Below are 18,730 nucleotides of genomic sequence, written 5' to 3'. Positions count from 1 at the left end.
ATACAGCCCTCCACTACCACACATACAGACCTCAACCACCACACATACAGCGCTCCACCACCAAACATACAGACCTCCACTACCACACATACAGACCTCCACTTCCACACATACAGACCTCCACCACCACACATACAGACCCACCACTACCACACATACAGACCACCACCACCACACATACAGCCCTCCACTACCAAACATACAGACCTCCACCACCACACATACAGACCCACCACTACACATACAGACATCCACTACCACACATACAGACCTCCACTACAACACATACAGACCCACCACTACCACACATACAGGCCTCCACTACCGCACATACAGACCTCCACTACCACACATACAGACCCACCACCACACATACAGACCCACCACCACCACACATACAGGCCTCCACTACCACACATACAGACCTCCACTACCACACATACAGGCCTCCACTACCACACATACAGGCCTCCACCACCACACATACAGACCCACCACCCACCACACATTCAGACCCACCACCAACACACATACAGACCTCCACTACCAAACATACAGACCTCCACTACCACACATACAGACCTCCACTACCACACATACAGACCTCCACTACCACACATACAGACCTCCACTACATACATACAGACCTCCACTACCACACATACAGACCTCCACTACCACACATACAGACCTCCACCACCACACATACAGACCTCCACCTCCACACATACAGACATCCACCACCACACATACAGACCCACCACCACCACACATACAGGCTTCCACTATAACACATACAGGCCTCCACTACCACACATACAGACGTCCACCACCACACATGCAGACCTCCCCCACCACACATACAGCCCTCCACCACCACACATACAGACCCACCACCACCACACATACAGGCCTCCACTACAACACATACAGGCCTCCAATACAACACATACAGACCTCCACTACCACACATACAGACCTCCACTACCACACATACAGACCTCCACTACCACACATACAGACCTCCACTACCACACATACAGACCTCCACTACCACACATACAGGCCTCCACTACCACACATACAGACCTCCACCACCACACATACAGGCTCCACCACCACACATACAGACCTCCACTACCACACATACAGACCTCCACCACCACACATACAGATCTCTACTACCACACACAGATACCCACCACCACCACACATACAGGCCTCCACTACCACACATACAGACCACCACCACCACACATACAGACCTCCACCACCACACATACAGGCCTCCACCACCACACATACAGACCTCCACTACCTCACAGAGATACCCACCACCACCACACATACAGGCTTCCACTACCACCACACATACAGGCTTCAACTACCACACATACAGGCCTCCACTACCACACATACAGGCCTCCACCACCACACATACAGGCCTCCACTACCACACATACAGACCTTCACTACCACACATACAGACACACCACCACCATACATACAGCCCTCCACTACCACACATACAGGCCTCCACTACCACACATACAGACCTCCACCACCACACATACAGGCCTCCACTACCACACATACAGTCCTCCACTACCACACATACAGACCCACCACCACCACACATACAGCCCTCCACTACCACACATACAGCCCTCCACCACCACACATACAGACCCACCACTACCACACATACAGGCCTCCACTACCACACATACAGGCCTCCACTACCACATATACAGGCCTCCACTACCACACATGCAGACCACCACTAACACACATCCAGACCTCCACCACCACACATACAGCCCTCAACTACCACACATACAGAGAAACCACTACCACACATACAGGCCTCCACTACCACACATACAGACCACCACTACCACACATACAGACCATCACTAACACACATATAGACCTCCACCACCACACATACAACCCTCCACTACCACACATACAGACCCACCACTACCACACATACAGGCCTCCACTACCACACATACAGACCACCACTACCACACATACAGACCTCCACTACCACACATACAGATCTCCACTACCACACATACAGACCTCCACTACCACACTTACAGACCCACCACCACACATATAACCCTCCACTACCACACATACAGACCTCCACTACCACACATACAGGCCTCCACTACCACACATACAGACCACCACCACCACACATACAGACCTCCACTACCACACATACAGACCTCCACCACCACACATACAGCCCTCAAATACCACACATACAGACCTCCACTACCACACATACAGACCTCCACCACCACACATATAGACCACCACTACCACACATACAGACCACCACTACCACACATACAGACCTCCACCACCACACATACAGCCCTCCACCACCACACATACAGACCTCCACCACCACACATACAGCCCTCCACTACCACACATACAGACCTCAACCACCACACATACAGCGCTCCACCACCACACATACAGACCTCCACTACCACACATACAGACCTCCACTTCCACACATACAGACCTCCACCACCGCACATACAGACCTCCACTACCACACATACAGACCCACCACCACACATACAGACCCACCACCACCACACATACAGGCCTCCACTACCACACATACAGACCTCCACTACCACACATACAGGCCTCCACTACCACACATACAGGCCTCCACCACCACACATACAGACCCACCACCCACCACACATTCAGACCCACCACCAACACACATACAGACCTCCACTACCAAACATACAGACCTCCACTACCACACATACAGACCTCCACTACCACACATACAGACCTCCACTACCACACATACAGACCTCCACTACATACATACAGACCTCCACTACCACACATACAGACCTCCACTACCACACATACAGACCTCCACCACCACACATACAGACCTCCACCTCCACACATACAGACATCCACCACCACACATACAGACCCACCACCACCACACATACAGGCTTCCACTATAACACATACAGGCCTCCACTACCACACATACAGACGTCCACCACCACACATGCAGACCTCCCCCACCACACATACAGCCCTCCACCACCACACATACAGACCCACCACCACCACACATACAGGCCTCCACTACAACACATACAGGCCTCCAATACAACACATACAGACCTCCACTACCACACATACAGACCTCCACTACCACACATACAGACCTCCACTACCACACATACAGACCTCCACTACCACACATACAGACCTCCACTACCACACATACAGGCCTCCACTACCACACATACAGACCTCCACCACCACACATACAGGCTCCACCACCACACATACAGACCTCCACTACCACACATACAGACCTCCACCACCACACATACAGATCTCTACTACCACACACAGATACCCACCACCACCACACATACAGGCCTCCACTACCACACATACAGACCACCACCACCACACATACAGACCTCCACCACCACACATACAGGCCTCTACCACCACACATACAGACCTCCACTACCTCACAGAGATACCCACCACCACCACACATACAGGCTTCCACTACCACCACACATACAGGCTTCAACTACCACACATACAGGCCTCCACTGCCACACATACAGGCCTCCACCACCACACATACAGGCCTCCACTACCACACATACAGACCTTCACTACCACACATACAGACACACCACCACCATACATACAGCCCTCCACTACCACACATACAGGCCTCCACTACCACACATACAGACCTCCACCACCACACATACAGGCCTCCACTACCACACATACAGTCCTCCACTACCACACATACAGACCCACCACCACCACACATACAGCCCTCCACTACCACACATACAGCCCTCCACCACCACACATACAGACCCACCACTACCACACATACAGGCCTCCACTACCACACATACAGGCCTCCACTACCACATATACAGGCCTCCACTACCACACATGCAGACCACCACTAACACACATCCAGACCTCCACCACCACACATACAGCCCTCCACTACCACACATACAGAGAAACCACTACCACACATACAGGCCTCCACTACCACACATACAGACCACCACTACCACACATACAGACCACCACTAACACACATATAGACCTCCACCACCACACATACAACCCTCCACTACCACACATACAGACCCACCACTACCACACATACAGGCCTCCACTACCACACATACAGACCACCACTACCACACATACAGACCTCCACTACCACACATACAGATCTCCACTACCACACATACAGACCTCCACTACCACACTTACAGACCCACCACCACACATATAGCCCTCCACTACCACACATACAGACCTCCACTACCACACATACAGGCCTCCACTACCACACATACAGACCACCACCACCACACATACAGACCTCCACTACCACACATACAGACCTCCACCACCACACATACAGCCCTCAAATACCACACATACAGACCTCCACTACCACACATACAGACCTCCACCACCACACATATAGACCACCACTACCACACATACAGACCACCACTACCACACATACAGACCTCCACCACCACACATACAGCCCTCCACCACCACACATACAGACCTCCACCACCACACATACAGCCCTCCACTACCACACATACAGACCTCAACCACCACACATACAGCGCTCCACCACCACACATACAGACCTCCACTACCACACATACAGACCTCCACTACCACACATACAGACCTCCACCACCACACATACAGACCCACCACTACCACACATACAGACCACCACCACCACACATACAGCCCTCCACTACCAAACATACAGACCTCCACCACCACACATACAGACCCACCACTACACATACAGACATCCACTACCACACATACAGACCCACCACCACAACACATACAGGCCTCCACTACCACACATACAGGCCTCCACCACCACACATACAGACCCACCACCACACATACAGGCCTCCACCACCACACATACAGACCTCCACTACCACACATACAGACCTCCACCACCACACATACAGACCTCTACTACCACACACAGATACCCACCACCACCACACATACAGGCCTCCACTACCACACATACAGACCTCCACCACCACACATACAGACCTCCACCACCACACATACAGGCCTCCACCACCACACATACAGACCTCCACTACCACACATAGATACCCACCACCACCACACATACAGGCTTCCACTACCACACATACAGGCCTCCACTACCACACATACAGGCCTCCACCACCACACATACAGGCCTCCACTACCACACATACAGACCTTCACTACCACACATACAGACACACCACCACCATACATACAGCCCTCCACTACCACACATACAGGCCTCCACTACCACACATACAGACCTCCACCACCACACATACAGGCCTCCACTACCACACATACAGTCCTCCACTACCAAACATACAGACCCACCACCACCACACATACAGCCCTCCACTACCACACATACAGCCCTCCACCACCACACATACAGACCCACCACTACCACACATACAGGCCTCCACTAGCACACATACAGGCCTCCACTACCACATATACAGGCCTCCACTACCACACATGCAGACCACCACTAACACACATACAGACCTCCACCACCACACATACAGCCCTCCACTACCACACATACAGACCCACCACTACCACACATACAGGCCTCCACTACCACACATATAGACCACCACTACCACACATACAGACCTCCACTACCACACATACAGATCTCCACTACCACACATACAGTCCTCCACTACCACACATACAGACCCACCACCACCACACATACAGCCCTCCACTACCTCACATATAGCCCTCCACCACCACACATACAGACCCACCACTACCACACATACAGGCCTCCACTACCACACATACAGGCCTCCACTACCACATATACAGGCCTCCAATACCACACATGCAGACCACCACTAACACACATACAGCGCTCCACCACCACACATACAGACCTCCACTACCACACATTCAGACCTCCACTACCACACATACAGACCTCCACCACCACACATACCGACCCACCACTACCACACATACAGACCACCACTAACACACATACAGACCCACCACCACCACACATACAGGCTTCCACTATAACACATACAGGCCTCCACTACCACACATACAGGCCTCCACTACCACATATACAGGCCTCCAATACCACACATGCAGACCACCACTAACACACATACAGCGCTCCACCACCACACATACAGACCTCCACTACCACACATTCAGACCTCCACTACCACACATACAGACCTCCACCACCACACATACAGACCTCCACCTCCACACATACAGACATCCACCACCACACATACAGACCCACCACCACCACACATACAGGCTTCCACTATAACACATACAGGCCTCCACTACCACACATACAGACGTCCACCACCACACATGCAGACCTCCCCCACCACACATACAGCCCTCCACCACCACACATACAGACCCACCACCACCACACATACAGGCCTCCACTACAACACATACAGGCCTCCAATACAACACATACAGACCTCCACTACCACACATACAGACCTCCACTACCACACATACAGACCTCCACTACCACACATACAGACCTCCACTACCACACATACAGACCTCCACTACCACACATACAGGCCTCCACTACCACACATACAGACCTCCACCACCACACATACAGGCTCCACCACCACACATACAGACCTCCACTACCACACATACAGACCTCCACCACCACACATACAGATCTCTACTACCACACACAGATACCCACCACCACCACACATACAGGCCTCCACTACCACACATACAGACCACCACCACCACACATACAGACCTCCACCACCACACATACAGGCCTCCACCACCACACATACAGACCTCCACTACCTCACAGAGATACCCACCACCACCACACATACAGGCTTCCACTACCACCACACATACAGGCTTCAACTACCACACATACAGGCCTCCACTACCACACATACAGGCCTCCACCACCACACATACAGGCCTCCACTACCACACATACAGACCTTCACTACCACACATACAGACACACCACCACCATACATACAGCCCTCCACTACCACACATACAGGCCTCCACTACCACACATACAGACCTCCACCACCACACATACAGGCCTCCACTACCACACATACAGTCCTCCACTACCACACATACAGACCCACCACCACCACACATACAGCCCTCCACTACCACACATACAGCCCTCCACCACCACACATACAGACCCACCACTACCACACATACAGGCCTCCACTACCACACATACAGGCCTCCACTACCACATATACAGGCCTCCACTACCACACATACAGACCACCACTAACACACATACAGACCTCCACCACCACACATACAGCCCTCCACTACCACACATACAGACCCACCACTACCACACATACAGGCCTCCACTACCACACATACAGACCACCACTACCACACATACAGACCACCACTAACACACATATAGACCTCCACCACCACACATACAACCCTCCACTACCACACATACAGACCCACCACTACCACACATACAGGCCTCCACTACCACACATACAGACCACCACTACCACACATACAGACCTCCACTACCACACATACAGATCTCCACTACCACACATACAGACCTCCACTACCACACTTACAGACCCACCACCACACATATAACCCTCCACTACCACACATACAGACCTCCACTACCACACATACAGGCCTCCACTACCACACATACAGACCACCACCACCACACATACAGACCTCCACTACCACACATACAGACCTCCACCACCACACATACAGCCCTCAAATACCACACATACAGACCTCCACTACCACACATACAGACCTCCACCACCACACATATAGACCACCACTACCACACATACAGACCACCACTACCACACATACAGACCTCCACCACCACACATACAGCCCTCCACCACCACACATACAGACCTCCACCACCACACATACAGCCCTCCACTACCACACATACAGACCTCAACCACCACACATACAGCGCTCCACCACCACACATACAGACCTCCACTACCACACATACAGACCTCCACTTCCACACATACAGACCTCCACCACCGCACATACAGACCTCCACTACCACACATACAGACCCACCACCACACATACAGACCCACCACCACCACACATACAGGCCTCCACTACCACACATACAGACCTCCACTACCACACATACAGGCCTCCACTACCACACATACAGGCCTCCACCACCACACATACAGACCCACCACCCACCACACATTCAGACCCACCACCAACACACATACAGACCTCCACTACCAAACATACAGACCTCCACTACCACACATACAGACCTCCACTACCACACATACAGACCTCCACTACCACACATACAGACCTCCACTACATACATACAGACCTCCACTACCACACATACAGACCTCCACTACCACACATACAGACCTCCACCACCACACATACAGACCTCCACCTCCACACATACAGACATCCACCACCACACATACAGACCCACCACCACCACACATACAGGCTTCCACTATAACACATACAGGCCTCCACTACCACACATACAGACGTCCACCACCACACATGCAGACCTCCCCCACCACACATACAGCCCTCCACCACCACACATACAGACCCACCACCACCACACATACAGGCCTCCACTACAACACATACAGGCCTCCAATACAACACATACAGACCTCCACTACCACACATACAGACCTCCACTACCACACATACAGACCTCCACTACCACACATACAGACCTCCACTACCACACATACAGACCTCCACTACCACACATACAGGCCTCCACTACCACACATACAGACCTCCACCACCACACATACAGGCTCCACCACCACACATACAGACCTCCACTACCACACATACAGACCTCCACCACCACACATACAGATCTCTACTACCACACACAGATACCCACCACCACCACACATACAGGCCTCCACTACCACACATACAGACCACCACCACCACACATACAGACCTCCACCACCACACATACAGGCCTCTACCACCACACATACAGACCTCCACTACCTCACAGAGATACCCACCACCACCACACATACAGGCTTCCACTACCACCACACATACAGGCTTCAACTACCACACATACAGGCCTCCACTGCCACACATACAGGCCTCCACCACCACACATACAGGCCTCCACTACCACACATACAGACCTTCACTACCACACATACAGACACACCACCACCATACATACAGCCCTCCACTACCACACATACAGGCCTCCACTACCACACATACAGACCTCCACCACCACACATACAGGCCTCCACTACCACACATACAGTCCTCCACTACCACACATACAGACCCACCACCACCACACATACAGCCCTCCACTACCACACATACAGCCCTCCACCACCACACATACAGACCCACCACTACCACACATACAGGCCTCCACTACCACACATACAGGCCTCCACTACCACATATACAGGCCTCCACTACCACACATACAGACCACCACTAACACACATACAGACCTCCACCACCACACATACAGCCCTCCACTACCACACATACAGAGAAACCACTACCACACATACAGGCCTCCACTACCACACATACAGACCACCACTACCACACATACAGACCACCACTAACACACATATAGACCTCCACCACCACACATACAACCCTCCACTACCACACATACAGACCCACCACTACCACACATACAGGCCTCCACTACCACACATACAGACCACCACTACCACACATACAGACCTCCACTACCACACATACAGATCTCCACTACCACACATACAGACCTCCACTACCACACTTACAGACCCACCACCACACATACAGCCCTCCACTACCACACATACAGACCTCCACTACCACACATACAGGCCTCCACTACCACACATACAGACCACCACCACCACACATACAGACCTCCACTACCACACATACAGACCTCCACCACCACACATACAGCCCTCAAATACCACACATACAGACCTCCACTACCACACATACAGACCTCCACCACCACACATATAGACCACCACTACCACACATACAGACCACCACTACCACACATACAGACCTCCACCACCACACATACAGCCCTCCACCACCACACATACAGACCTCCACCACCACACATACAGCCCTCCACTACCACACATACAGACCTCAACCACCACACATACAGCGCTCCACCACCACACATACAGACCTCCACTACCACACATACAGACCTCCACTTCCACACATACAGACCTCCACCACCACACATACAGACCCACCACTACCACACATACAGACCACCACCACCACACATACAGCCCTCCACTACCAAACATACAGACCTCCACCACCACACATACAGACCCACCACTACACATACAGACATCCACTACCACACATACAGACCCACCACCACAACACATACAGGCCTCCACTACCACACATACAGGCCTCCACCACCACACATACAGACCCACCACCACACATACAGGCCTCCACCACCACACATACAGACCTCCACTACCACACATACAGACCTCCACCACCACACATACAGATCTCTACTACCACACACAGATACCCACCACCACCACACATACAGGCCTCCACTACCACACATACAGACCTCCACCACCACACATACAGACCTCCACCACCACACATACAGGCCTCCACCACCACACATACAGACCTCCACTACCACACATAGATACCCACCACCACCACACATACAGGCTTCCACTACCACACATACAGGCCTCCACTACCACACATACAGGCCTCCACCACCACACATACAGGCCTCCACTACCACACATACAGACCTTCACTACCACACATACAGACACACCACCACCATACATACAGCCCTCCACTACCACACATACAGGCCTCCACTACCACACATACAGACCTCCACCACCACACATACAGGCCTCCACTACCACACATACAGTCCTCCACTACCAAACATACAGACCCACCACCACCACACATACAGCCCTCCACTACCACACATACAGCCCTCCACCACCACACATACAGACCCACCACTACCACACATACAGGCCTCCACTAGCACACATACAGGCCTCCACTACCACATATACAGGCCTCCACTACCACACATGCAGACCACCACTAACACACATACAGACCTCCACCACCACACATACAGCCCTCCACTACCACACATACAGACCCACCACTACCACACATACAGGCCTCCACTACCACACATATAGACCACCACTACCACACATACAGACCTCCACTACCACACATACAGATCTCCACTACCACACATACAGTCCTCCACTACCACACATACAGACCCACCACCACCACACATACAGCCCTCCACTACCTCACATATAGCCCTCCACCACCACACATACAGACCCACCACTACCACACATACAGGCCTCCACTACCACACATACAGGCCTCCACTACCACATATACAGGCCTCCAATACCACACATGCAGACCACCACTAACACACATACAGCGCTCCACCACCACACATACAGACCTCCACTACCACACATTCAGACCTCCACTACCACACATACAGACCTCCACCACCACACATACCGACCCACCACTACCACACATACAGACCTCCACCACCACACATACAGGCCTCCACTACCACACATACAGTCCTCCACTACCACACATACAGACCCACCACCACCACACATACAGCCCTCCACTACCACACATACAGCCCTCCACCACCACACATACAGACCCACCACTACCACACATACAGGCCTCCACTACCACACATACAGGCCTCCACTACCACATATACAGGCCTCCACTACCACACATGCAGACCACCACTAACACACATCCAGACCTCCACCACCACACATACAGCCCTCCACTACCACACATACAGAGAAACCACTACCACACATACAGGCCTCCACTACCACACATACAGACCACCACTACCACACATACAGACCACCACTAACACACATATAGACCTCCACCACCACACATACAACCCTCCACTACCACACATACAGACCCACCACTACCACACATACAGGCCTCCACTACCACACATACAGACCACCACTACCACACATACAGACCTCCACTACCACACATACAGATCTCCACTACCACACATACAGACCTCCACTACCACACTTACAGACCCACCACCACACATATAGCCCTCCACTACCACACATACAGACCTCCACTACCACACATACAGGCCTCCACTACCACACATACAGACCACCACCACCACACATACAGACCTCCACTACCACACATACAGACCTCCACCACCACACATACAGCCCTCAAATACCACACATACAGACCTCCACTACCACACATACAGACCTCCACCACCACACATATAGACCACCACTACCACACATACAGACCACCACTACCACACATACAGACCTCCACCACCACACATACAGCCCTCCACCACCACACATACAGACCTCCACCACCACACATACAGCCCTCCACTACCACACATACAGACCTCAACCACCACACATACAGCGCTCCACCACCACACATACAGACCTCCACTACCACACATACAGACCTCCACTTCCACACATACAGACCTCCACCACCACACATACAGACCCACCACTACCACACATACAGACCACCACCACCACACATACAGCCCTCCACTACCAAACATACAGACCTCCACCACCACACATACAGACCCACCACTACACATACAGACATCCACTACCACACATACAGACCCACCACCACAACACATACAGGCCTCCACTACCACACATACAGGCCTCCACCACCACACATACAGACCCACCACCACACATACAGGCCTCCACCACCACACATACAGACCTCCACTACCACACATACAGACCTCCACCACCACACATACAGACCTCTACTACCACACACAGATACCCACCACCACCACACATACAGGCCTCCACTACCACACATACAGACCTCCACCACCACACATACAGACCTCCACCACCACACATACAGGCCTCCACCACCACACATACAGACCTCCACTACCACACATAGATACCCACCACCACCACACATACAGGCTTCCACTACCACACATACAGGCCTCCACTACCACACATACAGGCCTCCACCACCACACATACAGGCCTCCACTACCACACATACAGACCTTCACTACCACACATACAGACACACCACCACCATACATACAGCCCTCCACTACCACACATACAGGCCTCCACTACCACACATACAGACCTCCACCACCACACATACAGGCCTCCACTACCACACATACAGTCCTCCACTACCAAACATACAGACCCACCACCACCACACATACAGCCCTCCACTACCACACATACAGCCCTCCACCACCACACATACAGACCCACCACTACCACACATACAGGCCTCCACTAGCACACATACAGGCCTCCACTACCACATATACAGGCCTCCACTACCACACATGCAGACCACCACTAACACACATACAGACCTCCACCACCACACATACAGCCCTCCACTACCACACATACAGACCCACCACTACCACACATACAGGCCTCCACTACCACACATATAGACCACCACTACCACACATACAGACCTCCACTACCACACATACAGATCTCCACTACCACACATACAGTCCTCCACTACCACACATACAGACCCACCACCACCACACATACAGCCCTCCACTACCTCACATATAGCCCTCCACCACCACACATACAGACCCACCACTACCACACATACAGGCCTCCACTACCACACATACAGGCCTCCACTACCACATATACAGGCCTCCAATACCACACATGCAGACCACCACTAACACACATACAGCGCTCCACCACCACACATACAGACCTCCACTACCACACATTCAGACCTCCACTACCACACATACAGACCTCCACCACCACACATACCGACCCACCACTACCACACATACAGACCACCACTAACACACATATAGACCTCCACCACCACACATACAACCCTCCACTACCACACATACAGACCCACCACTACCACACATACAGGCCTCCACTACCACACATACAGACCACCACTACCACACATACAGACCTCCACTACCACACATACAGATCTCCACTACCACACATACAGACCTCCACTACCACACTTACAGACCCACAACCACACATACAGCCCTCCACTACCACACATATAGACCTCCACTACCACACATACAGGCCTCCACTACCACACATACAGACCACCACCACCACACATACAGACCTCCACTACCAAACATACAGACCTCCACCACCACACATACAGCCCTCAAATACCACACATACAGACCTCCACTACCACACATACAGACCTCCACCACCACACATATAGACCACCACTACCACACATACAGACCACCACTACCACACATACAGACCTCCACCACCACACATACAGCCCTCCACCACCACACATACAGACCTCCACCACCACACATACAGACCTCCACTACCACACATACAGACCTCAACCACCACACATACAGCGCTCCACCACCACACATACAGACCTCCACTACCACACATACAGACCTCCACTACCACATATACAGACCTCCACCACCACACATACCGACCCACCACTACCACATATACAGACCACCACCACCACACATACAGACCTCCACCACCACACATACAGCCCTCCACCACCACACATACAGACCTCCACCACCACACATACAGACCTCCACTACCACACATACAGACCTCCACTACCACACATACAGACCTCCACCACCACACATACAGACCCACCACTACACATACAGACATCCACTACCACACATACAGACCCACCACCACCACACATACAGGCCTCCACTACCACACATACAGGCCTCCACCACCACACATACAGACCCACCACTACACATACAGACCTCCACTACCACACATACAGACCCACCACCACCACACATACAGACCTCCACTACCACACATACAGACCCACCACCACCACACATACAGACCTCCACTACCACACATACAGGCCTCCACTACCACACATACAGACCCACCACCACACATACAGACCTCCACTACCACACTTACAGACCCACCAACACACATACAGCCCTCCACTACCACACATACAGACCTCCACTACCACACATACAGGCCTCCACTACCACACATACAGACCACCACTACCACACATACAGACCTCCACTACCACACATACAGACCTCCACCACCACACATACAGCCCTCAAATACCACACATACAGACCTCCACTACCACACATACAGACCTCCACCACCACACATATAGACCACCACTACCACACATACAGACCACCACTACCACACATACAGACCTCCACCACCACACATACAGCCCTCCACCACCACACATACAGACCTCCACCACCACACATACAGCCCTCCACTACCACACATACAGACCTCAACCACAACACATACAGACCCACCACCACGCATACAGACCTCCACTACAACACATACAGACCACCACTACCACACATACAGACCTCCACCACCACACATACAGACCTCCACTACCACACATACAGACCTCAACCACCACACATACAGCGCTCCACCACCACACATACAGACCTCCACTACCACACATACAGACCTCCACTACCACACATACAGACCTCCACCACCACACATACCGACCCACCACTACCACATATACAGACCACCACCACCACACATACAGACCTCCACCACCACACATACAGCCCTCCACCACCACACATACAGACCTCCACCACCACACATACAGACCTCCACTACCACACATACAGACCTCCACTACCACACATACAGACCTCCACCACCACACATACAGACCCACCACTACACATACAGACATCCACTACCACACATACAGACCCACCACCACCACACATACAGGCCTCCACTACCACACATACAGGCCTCCACCACCACACATACAGACCCACCACTACACATACAGACCTCCACTACCACACATACAGACCCACCACCACCACACATACAGACCTCCACTACCACACATACAGACCCACCACCACCACACATACAGACCTCCACTACCACACATACAGGCCTCCACTACCACACATACAGACCCACCACCACACATACAGACCTCCACTACCACACTTACAGACCCACCAACACACATACAGCCCTCCACTACCACACATACAGACCTCCACTACCACACATACAGGCCTCCACTACCACACATACAGACCACCACTACCACACATACAGACCTCCACTACCACACATACAGACCTCCACCACCACACATACAGCCCTCAAATACCACACATACAGACCTCCACTACCACACATACAGACCTCCACCACCACACATATAGACCACCACTACCACACATACAGACCACCACTACCACACATACAGACCTCCACCACCACACATACAGCCCTCCACCACCACACATACAGACCTCCACCACCACACATACAGCCCTCCACTACCACACATACAGACCTCAACCACAACACATACAGACCCACCACCACGCATACAGACCTCCACTACAACACATACAGACCACCACTACCACACATACAGACCCACCACCACCACACATACAGACCACCACTACCACACATACAGACCTCCACCACCACACATACAGGCCTTCACTACCACACATACAGACCCACCACTACCACACATACAGACCACCACCACCACACATACAGACCACCACTACCACACATACAGACCACCACCACCACACATACACACCTACCACTACCACACATACAGACCACCACCACCACACATACAGACAACCACTACCACACATACAGACCTCCACCACCACACAAACAGGCCTTCACTACCACACATACAGACCCACCACTACCTCACATACAGGACACCACCACCAAACATACAGACCACCACTACCACACATACAGACCTCCACCACCACACATACAGACCACCACTACCACACATACAGACCTCCACCCCCACACATACAGACCCACCACTACCACACATACAGACCACCACCACCACACATACAGACCACCACCACCACACATACAGACCTCCACCACCACACATACAGGCCTTCACTACCACACATACAGACCCACCACTACCACACATACAGACCACCACCACCAAACATACAGACCACCACTACCACACATACAGACCTCCACCACCACACATACAGACCACCACTACCACACATACAGACCTCCACCACCACACAAACAGACCTCCACCACCACACATACAGGCCCACCACCACACATACAGACCACCACCACCACACATACAGCCCTCCACTACCACACATACAGACCTCCACCACCACACATACAGACCTCCACCACCACACATACAGCCCTCCACTACCACACATACAGACCACCACCACCACACATACAGACCTCCACCACCACACATACAGGCCTCCACTACCACACATACAGACCTCCACCACCACACATACAGACCTCCACCACCACACATACAGACCACCACCACCACACATACAGACCACCACCACCACACATACAGACCTCCACCACCACACATACAGGCCTCCACTACCACACATACAGACCTCCACCACCACACATACAGACCTCCACCACCACACATACAGACCACCACCACCACACATACAGACCACCACCACCACACATACAGACCACCACTACCACACATACAGACCTCCACCACCACACATACAGACCACCACTACCACACATACAGACCTCCACTACCACACATACAGGCCTCCACCACCACACATACAGGCCTCCACCACCACACATACAGACAACCACTACCACACATACAGACCTCCACCACCACACATACAGACCACCACTACCACACATACAGACCTCCACCACCACACATACAGACCTCCACCACCACACATACAGGCCCACCACCACACATACAGACCACCACCACCACACATACAGCCCTCCACTACCACACATACAGACCTCCACCACCACACATACAGACCTCCACCACCACACATACAGCCCTCCACTACCACACATACAGACCACCACCACCACACATACAGACCTCCACCACCACACATACAGGCCTCCACTACCACACATACAGACCTCCACCACCATACATACAGACCTCCACCACCACACATACAGACCACCACCACCACACATACAGACCACCACCACCACACATACAGACCACCACCACCACACATACAGACCTCCACTACCACACATACAGACTTCCACCACCACACATACAGGCCACCACTACCACACATACAGACCTCCACTACCACACATACAGGCCTCCACCACCACACATACAGGCCTCCACCACCACACATACAGACCTCCACTACCACACATACAGACCTCCACTACCACACATACAGGCCTCCACCACCACACATACAGACCTCCACCACCACACATACAGACCACCACTACCACAC

The sequence above is a fragment of the Procambarus clarkii genome, unplaced genomic scaffold (genome assembly GCF_040958095.1).
Source record: "Procambarus clarkii isolate CNS0578487 unplaced genomic scaffold, FALCON_Pclarkii_2.0 HiC_scaffold_117, whole genome shotgun sequence".
Classification (NCBI taxonomy): domain Eukaryota; kingdom Metazoa; phylum Arthropoda; class Malacostraca; order Decapoda; family Cambaridae; genus Procambarus; species Procambarus clarkii.
This window is presented reverse-complemented; position numbering follows the sequence as displayed.